An 11,954-nucleotide genomic window follows, 5' to 3' on the forward strand; every position below is an offset into this window, starting at 1 on the left:
CCTTGGCCTTCATATGACCTGCTTTTGTTCTCTGTTTCTGGTCCCAAGACAATGCTAGTCTGGTCTTGGCACTTTATGGCCCAGTATTTGTCCTTCACAAAGCAATACCTGTGTAGACGATTTAGCTAGCAATAAGTTTTCCTCAGAAGGAATGTTTGCAGGTGCGTCACTAGGGTTGCTTATTTCACCTTGGTGGGGGAGCTTCTTGCTCATGGTACCAATGTCTGTGAAGGGACCAATAATGCGCCTTCCTTGTGCATGGTACCAATGCGAAAAGGGGGAGAGGGATCATGGTGTGTTAGTAAGGAGGTATCTGTATAGGGGGTGATAAAATTCCTCTTTAAATTTCGTTTTAACAGCCCATTCATGCTGTAACGAGTCAGTTGTCTCAGTCAGTGATTTTTGCTGTTCGTACATCATTATCCTTGAAAAGCAATGGGCTCCATTTGCTATGACAAATGTGCCCACATTTATCAAGAGCCCTTCCTGTATTCTTAGCTCGTCACTAACTATATAGTAGGTAAATTTGAGCATGTGGAGTGATAGTCTGTGATACCACATCTTATGTTTTTCTAGCACTGGATTTTGTTGTTGATTTCAATGAATACTTCTCTTTTTAAGGCTGTCTGGTAGTGCAGTTCGACATGCGGAGAATGCAGTCAAAGGAGAGTACAAGGAATAGAAAGAGTACAAAGGAGTACAAGGAAGTCAACGTAGACACTGCCTCCTATGCCCATGGACGTTGCTGCACACCTCTGAAATATTACAGCAGTAGGCATGCCTGACAATCTTCAAAAGAAAATTGAATGGATTGCCTACAATTCGTCATCTCAGACAATGTAAGTCACAACAATTACCTGGATGCATTGGTCAGCAAAATAATGAGAACTCACACTCACCAAAATTCTATTCAGCCGGGTTCATTCGGGCTAAGACCTACAGAAATTCAACTCAGTCGGACTCACTGAGACTCACTTTCGAGATCAGTCTGAGTGAGTCGACTCATGCATCAGTTTGCCAACCTATGGCAGATGTAAATAAAGTTGGGATAGAATGTACTTAATGAGAATTCATTCCACAGTAATGTCTCAATTATGTTCAGTCGTGCATTTTTCCCAACCTTGTATTGCAATATGAATGGTAAGCACAATGTTAATTAGCGTATTACGCTCCATTCTCATGCGGTTATGTCACTAAGGCAAGTGGAAGGTGTCTATAATCAAAGCAAGTTTTTGTTGTCTAATTCATGATTATAACTTAGTTGCTGCGTAGTTCCCCTTGAAAACGCTCGATAACCAAGGGGAAAAAAATTGTTTTCCTAAAGCTTTGCATTGGGGCAGTGAACAATGTCCAAATTGTGCAGTGCCTTTTTAAGTGTTTAGCAGTGTATATGGCATTGTTGGTTCGAAAATTTTTTATCACTGATACATCGTTGACTAGTTCTGAATTACAGTTCACTCATAACTTCGAAATTTAAATATTCAATGGCAATGTCGACATTGCAGCCCTGAGCCCATTTTCTTTATTCTGGCGAACAACATGAACCCTGACACTAGCAGCGCTACATTTTATGCGGGTATACAAATACCAACTGAATTGGATGGAAAGACAGTTGTGGCTAGATGAATTCGTACAGTGCTGCATGCGTCATGTCAAATTTGCGAGTTCGGTTACCACCAGCAGCATTTCTTCTACTTCCATTCCTTTTCCTTCACAAAAAACAGTCATGAAAGCTACAGGAAGGTTAACACTCAGTCATAATTTATGTCATGCTTCAATGGAGCAATATCCTCCGTGGTTTCCTTGCCATGAGTCTTGGGTTAATGAGTGGGCGAGGGCGCTAGAATGGCGCGTTGAATAAAGCTTCTTTAGCTGCTGGTTACAGTTCTTATAGGTAGTGTACACCACAAAGGTAAACGGTACATAGACAGAAGTGCCGACTGTCAACAGAGAGGTTATTATTCAATGTGCCGAATTTACACAAGCAAGTGAAAGAGCTATCTGAAAAACATTAACTTCTGAAGATAGAACAAGAAAAGCAGACGAGTGGCCAAAAAATGAACTATGCTGGAAATCGAGATACAAAAAAATATGATTGCATCACAAATACAGGCCGTTCACGTGACTTCCAGAATAACTTTAGCTCTTTTTCTGATAGGGCAGTCAGAAAGGCATCTGCAAGGTCAAGCGCAAGATTTGGCATGTTGAATCCACATAAAATGTTGTGTGCGATATTTCTCTTTCATGCGGCGCTTGTCATATGCGGCAGACTGCCAGATGCCTTCATGAGAGGTTGTGCGAACATGCATATAATGTGCGCAATGGCAGAGAAAGTTTTTTTGGCACATCATACTAGCATGCGTGGCTGCACTCCTTGGTTTGAAAGAATGTCAGTTATTCACAAGCACAAGGATGGTCTTACCCATATCATACTTGAAGTAGCACAATTGGCATGGGAGCCGAGTGCATGCATCAACAAGCCATCCATTGCCTTATCTGAAAGAGAGCTCAAGTTTCTGGGAAGTCAAACCTACGGCCAGCATTTTTTACGCAACTCTACATTTCTTCGTGTGCCTCTTGATGGTCTGCTTTGTTCTTTTTAGTAGTTATTTTTCAGATAGCTGTATCACTATTGTGTGTATTCAGCAATAAAACCTCCATTGGTAGTCAGTGCTTGTGTCTATGACCTCGTTTAACCTTTGCACTGTACACTCACGATAATGGATCGACAACTAGCTTAATAAGCTGCCCTTGTAAATTCTTATAGGAGATGCTCCTTCAAGTTTGTATTCATGGCTAATTTTCTCTTGTGTGCATGTTTCAGTAATAAGCTAATTTGAAATATTAATTAAAACCTTTATAACATCTTGTTTGGTGAAAGTATTTTAAGAGTTTGTGAACTCTGGTCATGATTATCCGTTTATCTTGGCTATTGCAGGACAAAAGGATTAAATGTTACCCCTGTCCTGTGTCAAATCCATCTGATCAATTCTCTAACCTCGGTCTTGTCACGTACCTAATGCTTTCATGGTGCAGTTTACTTAAATTCTCCCATCTGATGACTCACAGTTCAACTGTTCGATATTATTTCATGGAAATGTTGCATATTGTTTTTTGTGTATTGTTTGATGTCGAAGGTTGATGCATGCTTTTTTAAACATCAGGTACCCAAATAAATTGTGCAATGTTGCTGCAAGGAGCCTCGTAAACAAGTACCCAGCTCTGAGGGACACATTGCACCTTGGCCATGTAATAGCATTTTCTTATAACTTTTTATTATTTCTTTTGCACTTTTAGATGTTAAGCGTATCCTGGCCAAGGCAGCCGCATTTCAATGGGGGCATAATGCAAAAGCACCCGTGTACTTAGATTTAGGTGTACGTTAAAGAACTCCAAGTGATCCGAATTTCCGGAGTGCCCCACTACGTCATGCCCCTTAATCAGATCGTGGTTTTGGCGCATAAAACCCCATAATTTTTTTTTACATTAAGCATGCTGCCAAAGCCTTTCTTACTACTTTGTAAAGTTTATGGCCATCCTTGCTTGCAGCTGTTCAGGTCTGTGTGCTTGTGATTGAGTAGAGATGTGGTGGTTTTAAAGCTTTGCAGCTTAACTGAATATGAAGATATCAACAGCACCTCTGCATCTGGCATGCATATGGCCGCCTCTTGTAAAATTAATTGCATGCTCAGCTAAATATGTATTTGGTTAAATAATACATTTTTGTACCTGTAGCCGTTTTCATGCATTAAAGTTTTGACCAACACCAATACTGAAAGTAATTCTCAGATATTGTGTTGGAAGGTGTGCTAAAATAGCTCACTTGGTACATTTTGGAACATGAAGGAAACAGTGCAAAAAGCAAGCTAAGGTTAGGGCAACTCCATGTTTAACTGTGCTGTGTTTGCAGTTTCTTTAAAAACCTGAAAACTGGAAGTCATTGAACTGTTGATTAGGTATGTAAAGTCAATTTCTTTCATTTCATTCCAGTTCTCATGGTATATGTGCCCAAGAAACAAGTACAAAAACATGCGAAAGTGAATGCCACCAGGATGCCCTGAAGTCGATGCAGAAGTGAAAGCAAGAAAGGCAAGCGAAATTGGGACACATGCTCAAAATCTGGATTTTGAAGACGGGTGATCAGCTGCAAGTTTGCCTGCATATTTCACTAGATAAACTGACTCTCCTTCTTGTTATGTGGCTTAGTTGAAACATTAAGTTGCTTCTCTCGATGTACTTGTTCGTTTCATTTACATTTTTTCTTTAACAAATGAAAACATGCAATCCAGCTATAGCAACTATATCTGCAATGCTGTCATAGATGTTGTAGGTGATCAAAGAAGCAAAATATATCGCATCGCCACCTTGAACCTAGAGTGAAACATTAGTTCAAGATGTTGTGGTAGATGCATTTATAGACTAGTAATACAGCATTCATACTGTAATGTATATTGATATACATACTAAGATGTAGTGAAAAGTGTGTGGCTATGCTGCTCTCACACTTCAGTTGTTTTAACCCTTCATTGATGAGTTCTGCATACAGCATACCAAAAAATATAAATTTTTCTTGCTGATTTTTGGCATTGAGTAAGAAGTTTCTTGTTAAATGTATTGAGCCAACACTGAATGGCAGCAAGTGTCATTTGTCGGTTTAGAGCAGGAACACAGGATGGGAAAAAAAGGACATGGGACTCATTTTCTTTGGAAAGCACGGTCAGAGGAGACAGACCAGTGCAAGATCTGCTGTAGTGACCTCAGACACACAATGCAAAAAGCTCTCTGTACAGATTCCAAACTCAGCCATATGTCGCTTGGGGAGAAGCCCACTTCTTCCCCCATACTACTAAAGGAGTTTCTAAAAAATATCCTTTATTTTCGTTGATTATGCTTATTCTCAATGTCTTTTGCACATTTAGGTATAAAATAATATGTTTTGTATTTATATGCGTGCTCATTAAAGGGTTAAACAAATAAAGTGGTTCCAATGAATGTGAATGTATAACTTTAGCGACTCTAGTCACAATGTGTTGATCATTCCATAATCTTTGTGAGACCACGAAACAGGAACTAGGCAGCATGAAAATCACTCAGCAGTACCAAGAAGGAAGTTTCAGCACTTATACAGTACTGCAGAATACACTTCTATGCTGTACCTGTGGTGTACTTTTTATTATGTGGTCTTGATCCCACTATGGGGAAATAACTGCTTTGCAAGTGCATTGCAGTATTTTAATACTTTAACTGCTTGCTGCAAAAGGAAAGTGCCATTAGAGTATTACATAAGGATAATGTGTTATGAGGCAGTCGCTAGACGTGGTATGTCACAGCACTGAGTTGCCGGCGGCCATTATAATTAGCTGTTTTCTGTGGCATTTTTAACTTGACAGAACATAGTGAGCATTATTTGATCAATAAACAATACTACATAATTCTGGCCCTTATTTGGAACTTTGTCTCATCTCCGTGATGAGCGCAACCCGCTTTTGATGTTACTGAGATGGAGTGACTCCTTGCAAAGCAGCAGGGTAGTCTTGTTAACGATGCTGTCATTCACACTTACGCAGATTGTTTAGTAGGCATTAGCTCAGTGCCATACCCCTATAGAATCACAGCTTGCATTTCATTCATGTATAATAGAAACATTCTGTAGATTTCATGTGAAAATGTGACATTGGAGGGCATTATGCTATAAGTTCACAGCAGTGAGCCCCATTATTGGAAGACAGCTGTTGTCTCAAATTACTTACAGCAAAGTGAAGCCATGTACAATGTACATGTGCAGTTTAGTATGGGCCACAATGACCAAAACAAACATAAATAATGTTCTCGTATTGCAAAAGAAAATTGTTCGAATAATCGCTAATGTTGACAATACAACTACCTCCAAGTGTGCTTTTGAAGCACATAACACTGTCCGCGTCAATCACTTGTATAACTTTAAGTTGTTAAAAAAAATTTATTTCTCAATGGCATCCACTGCCAATTTTCATTCTACTCTGGCATCTTTGGACATGTATCGTGCTAACATACACATAAGACCTATTAATACATGGAATATACCATGTTTTTGCGCTAATTATAAATTTCAAATGTTGTCTTATAACCTGCCCCATGTTCTAAACACGTATAAACATACAAAAGGATATACCAAAGCTGAGCTGCGGAAATATTTTGTTGAAATGTGATTTTATGTCTTTGCTAGTAGATGCTGCATGTTTGCTTGGTTATTACTTTTATTATTTCTGAACATATGCGTGACCATTTCAGCGTTTCGATTTTACTGTTCAAATTTTGTGCCAAGATTAATAGACTCTGTATGCATAAATAGTGAATGTTTCTCTTTATTGAATGTGACTATTCTATGTGTGTCTGTTGAAGATTTCCTGCACCACTCTTGTGCTACTGCTTGTAGGGGTTTTCTGGACAGTCAAGCTGTGCAGGCAGCTTTTTGCCAAAAACCTACCCTCCAGTTGAATCTGGAAAATGAACTTATACATATATTCTTATACTTATTTAAATATGTTCTGCCTATTGTGTATCCACGTGTGTGGGCTTGTGATATGCCCTGATGACAAGGCCATTTATGGTTCGTTCAAAGAGAACATCTACGGATGCATTATAGCTATTCTCTGGCTCCTCTCTTCCTGCTGTAAACTGGATTCTCTGCTTATAAGAAATAAGTGTTCCTTGTGATTACTATATGTGCTCTTGCTAAAGGTTACTGTAATGTGTTCATGTTCTTATTGAATAAAATGTTTACAAAGTTTTAACAGTTGTGCTGTTCTTTCAGATCTTAACCGGAGCAGGCAGCATTTGACGCAAACATGGAGGCAGTGCTAATGGAAACATTTAGGAGGTGAGACAATAGTCTTTTTTGACAAATTGGATGAAATGACGGCCAAGAAGTTGCACTTTTGAAACATTATGGGATGTACTTACTATTGCCGGCACCACGAGGATATTGAACTGGGGCTATTTATAATGTCCGGTTTTGCATTTATCTGGCCTTTAGGCATATTTCTTTTCTTCCATTAGCATCAATGCTGTATGATTGCTTTGATTTGGTGAGATTGTAAATTTGTCGCTTAATATCAATATTGAAATTTAATTCCTCTGTCCATGTATGCCTCCATGGCATATTGAAATAAATGAGTCCTTTGTCATGGCAAAGGATTAAATCCTTTTTCAAATGCCTGAAATGCTAAATTACCTCATAAGTTTGGACATATTGCAGCTGTTTAGTATGCTTTGTAAACTGAAGCATATTGTTTCTCAAGGTTGGCCATTGATTCCAATTTAGCAAATCAGACTGTTGTCTTCTGTTTTTGCCAGGTATAGTCCATTGATGCATTTGAGGTTAATACAGTGATAGTAACGAAATATTTGCTCTTGGTGTTTCACTCAATGTAGTGTTATGTGCTCAGTGTTTTTTTTAGTTGTTTATAGTATTGCAGTTTATCATAACATATAATGGTGGCTGAATAACTACGAATTTGTTGCACATGCAAACTAAAATCTATTATGTTGTGAGCTTCCATCTTAGTGTAGAGATAGTCTATTCACTACCCAGGCAGAGGTCACAGCAGTTGCTACAAGGGGTCTGGTTAAGTACCAGGAGGTAGTTTCACCAACTCTTGTGATGGTAATCATGTACACCACCATTGTGAGTCTTCAAATGACTACCCTAGGAAGGGTCATTGTTGCCATTCCAAAGGGTACCACTGACTACCAAGGGGTACTTGCATGCGCCACTGAGGTAGTCACATCAACTCCTGCTTTGGGGGTAATACATACACCTCAGTAGTTCTTGCGGGAGAGTCACCGGTACTGAGGGAGTCGACCACACTGTGTCTCCAAGAGAGTACGTGTTACCACCCAAAAGGTAGTTTAACCAACTCTTGCCATGGTAGTCATGTACACCACCATTGTGAGTCTTCAGATGACTGCCCTAGGAAGGGTCATTGTTGCCATTCCAAAGGGGTATCGCTGACTACCAAGGGGTACTTGCAAGGACCACTGAGGTACTCTCATCAACTCCTGCTTTGGGAGTAATACATACACCTCAGTAGGTCTTGCGGGAGAGAGTCACCGGTACTGTGAGGGAGTCGCCTGCACTGTATTTTCAAGAGAGTACGGGTTACCACCCAAAAGGTCATCATATGTGCGACGAGCAGATACACCCCGAAAAGAGTCGCTTGCGACTACCTTCTTTTTAAGAGTGTACGCTGCTATAAACAAGACGATCATGACTCTACGGCCGGTGTTGTGTATTGTAACATTCGCGGTGCTGGCCGCATTCTACGTTGTAATCTACAGATAAGATTGCCCCGCTTGCCGCGATATCTTCCTTTCTTTTGCCACTCCCTGATTGGCTGCTATGAACCTTACATCGTTAAGGAAACCCAACCTAGTGTTGCTAGAAGAAGAGTTAGGTGTCCCTGTACAGAAGTCGATGCGTAAACCTGGAATTATTGAATCAATATCCGAATGCGGAGCGAACAACGACAACGTCGAGGAATGTTGGAAGACAACTTCCCAACAGCTGAAAGAAAGAGACATAGAACTGAAGTTATAAAAGATGCAGCTGCACAGCCTTGAACGAACTGACAGTTTCGACATGCGGGGATACATTCAACCTTTCAGGGCTGGTAGCGACATCGCTTTGTACCTCGTCAACTTTGAGAGGACGTGTACTGAAGCAGAACTTGCAGAAGAGACCTGGTCGCAACGCCTCTTGACATTGCTTCCAAACGAAGCAGCGGATGTAATCGCGAGAAGGCCAGATGAAGATGCGCGTGACTACAATAAATAAATCTTCAGCTGATTCGAAGGTACAGCTTTTCTACAGAAGCCTTAAGGATGAAGTTTCATAACACGAGGCGTAGTCAAGGGGAGTCATTCTCGAAATTGGCCTACAAATCCATGAGCTTGTTAGAAGAATGGCTTAAAAGTACCAACGCATACGGGAAAAAGCAACGTCTGATTGAGGTGTTCGAGCTAGAACAATTCTATGCGTCAATTCCGGATCAAATGCGCCTGCGGATTCGGGACAAGTCAAACGTACACACGTTGCAAATGTCAGCCACTTTGGCTGATGAGTACTCTTCCCGCAGACTGACAACTTCAGAAGTGCAAAAGAAACCGTCGGGAGCATTCAACAAGTATCAGAAAGGAGCGAGAGAGAAAGCAACCAAGGGAAATCCGACAACGTCCCCGCCTAAGCGCATGCGGTCAACTCGAGTGAACCAAAAAGTTCCAAGTTTGAAGAAAAATGACCGTTAGTCTGTCACAAACGCCAACAACCAGGCCATATCGCAGTAGGGTGCCGACAAGCATGTCCGTTAACTTGCTAACTGAAGAGAGCGGTTTACTGTTGCCTTACACCTATGACATGATGGTGAATGGCGTCAGTTGCAAGGTTCTGTGCGACACAGGAGCAACATTTGATATCGTCCACCCGTAGTTTGTTAAGCCCGAAGACTTTGGCGGATCGTGTGTAGGGGTGCGTGAGGCGCTAGAGCCCGACACGAAGTGCTTGCCGGTACACAAAGTTGAAATGACGGGCGCCTTCGGCAAATTTCAAACTGAAGCCGCTGTTTCAGACAAGCTGTCACAAAGAATCCCTTATATTTTTTTTCTAACAGATCATTGAGGTACTTGCAAAATGCCGGAATGGAACTACATGCGAACCTTGTAATGATCGTCACGAGGTCCCACACAAGAGCGCAAACTACTAACGCGGTGCCGCATACATTCCAGAGCAAAGTGGTTCGTCACAAGCTGCCGAAACAAGCGAAGCCGTTCCCGCCACACCATCCGTTGATAACTCCCCGGTCGCTTCCGCGCTCGCAGACGAAACAATAAGGACAGTCAGTGATAGCTTTCAACTTCTTGCAAAAGTATACAAAAACGTTCTCAAAACGGATCAAGCGAACGACGAGTCACTGCAAACGTGATGGGAAACGTCAAGACGAAATCAAAAGGGACAACTATCGTTCACTGTAAAAGACGGACTCTTGTAACGAACATTCAAAAACAAGAAAGGCCGCTCTTTCGAACAGCTGGTAGTTCCTCCAAAAGTATCGTGCTGCACTTCTCCATCAGGTTCATAGCAATAGCTGGACTGGCCATTTAGGAATAAATAAAACTAAGAGCAGACTATTGGACGACTAATACTGATCGATGTGCTTCAAGCAATCTGAGCAATGGGTAAGTTCTTGCAACGTTTGCCGAAGGACCAGACGGCCAAACGAAAAACTCAAGGCGCCTTTGCTCCGAGTGCCTTTGATTGGCGAATTTTTTCGCTGATTACTAGTCATCGTTGGTGCATTATCAGTAACAGCGGCGGGCAACAAATACTTGCTAACTCTCATTTGCCCTGCCACGAAATTCCCGGAAGCAGTGGTGTTACCGGAATTAAGCTACACAGCTGTAGTAAACGCGCTACTCGGCGTATTTGCCAGAATCTGATTTCCCAGTGAAATCCAATGCGACCAAGGTTCTGTGTTTACAAGCGCGCTTACCACGACATTCTTGCAGAAATGTGGCGTATCCATTCACCACAGCTCTGTATACCACCTGCAAAACAATTCAAAGCAGAGCACACGCATTCTGCGTGCGCTCTGCTTCGAGAAGGACACCGACTGGGATGCAGCTGTTCCCGCACTGCTCTTTGCTCTGCGCTCTGTCACTCAGGAAGCAACTGGATTCACCCCGGCGGAACTTGTTTACGGTCGAGCGCTTCGCTCCCCGCTCACCTTGCTAAAGGAAAAGTGGGAAGACAAATTTGTAGACAAATCCGTTGTCGAGTACGTGCTGACCTTGTTGAAACGCCTTCGTGAATCGCAAGAATTAGCGCAGGTCACCATGGCAGAAGCGCAGCAACGCGCGAAGGTGTACTACGAAAGATCTGCACGCACTCGAGCCTTCAAGGAAGGCGACAAAGTGCTGATTTCGAAGTAATCGGGGGCGAACAAACTGGAAGTAGCATGGGATGGCCCGGTCATGGTTAAGCAAAAGCTTTCAGACACCACTTACCTGGTAACTACGCCCGGTAATCGCAACGACGTGACAATCTACCACTGCAATCCAATGAAGCCATTTATCGAACGCAGGGAGACGCTGAGCATCGTCCTAAACAAACCAGATGAAATAAATGTTCCAGTCCGTCAAGAAGCGACCCATTGCTCTTCGCCGTAAACAGAAGAAATACTCGAATCTGTCGCTAAACAAGCTTCTTTAACAATCGAGCAAAAAAAAAGGACTTAAACGAGCTTGTACACAACTTCAGCGATTTCTTCAGTCTCTGTCCCGGTAGGACAAACTTTGGGGAACACGATATTGAGTTGACATCTAATCAACCCTTCCGCACATGGATGCAAAAGATTTTCCCCCCGTCATGAGAAGCTGTTGAACGATTCCGTTCAGAACATGCTGACACAGGGTCTAATTGTGCCAGGGGAAAGCGAATACGTGTCGCGGATGTTTATCGGAGAAAGTCCTGGCAAGGAGCTCAGACCCTGTATTGACTATCGTAAGCTGAATGCGATGACAAAAACAAAGACGTTTCCCATTCCTAATGTTGAAGCCTTGATCGAGAAAGTTTCCGCGGCACAGTACATTTCTACGTTAGATATTGTGCGCGGCTTTTGGCAAGAACTACTCACGGAGAACGCCAGTAAGCTCGCCGCATTCAGGACTCCGACAGGCACCTATCGCCCTCTGGTGCTCACTTTGACTTCAAGAATGCACCGTTCGTACTTTCAAAACTAATGAATGAAGTGCTCACAGGCACCGAGTATTTCGCTACGCCCTACCTCAATCACATCGCTGTTTTCTCCAGTATTTGGAAACAGCATTTGGAACATCTGCGGCAGGTATTCCTTCAAATCCACGAAGCAGGTTTGACTCTCAAACACTTCTGTGCCGCCTGCGGCTTGGCGTGGCATTCA

General features: G+C 42.1%; 1 long non-coding RNA gene across 1 annotated transcript; it reads left to right on the plus strand.

The window, feature by feature from the left end:
* The first annotated feature begins 739 nt into the window (after positions 1 to 739).
* LOC142583377 (uncharacterized) lies at positions 740 to 6,937 on the plus strand. Its single transcript, XR_012828611.1, has 3 exons — positions 740 to 839; positions 3,991 to 4,089; positions 6,794 to 6,937. It is a non-coding gene; the product is annotated as an uncharacterized LOC142583377 (long non-coding RNA).
* Positions 6,938 to 11,954: the final 5,017 nt, after the last annotated feature.

The sequence above is a fragment of the Dermacentor variabilis genome, chromosome 5 (assembly GCF_050947875.1).
Source record: "Dermacentor variabilis isolate Ectoservices chromosome 5, ASM5094787v1, whole genome shotgun sequence".
NCBI lineage: Eukaryota > Metazoa > Arthropoda > Arachnida > Ixodida > Ixodidae > Dermacentor > Dermacentor variabilis.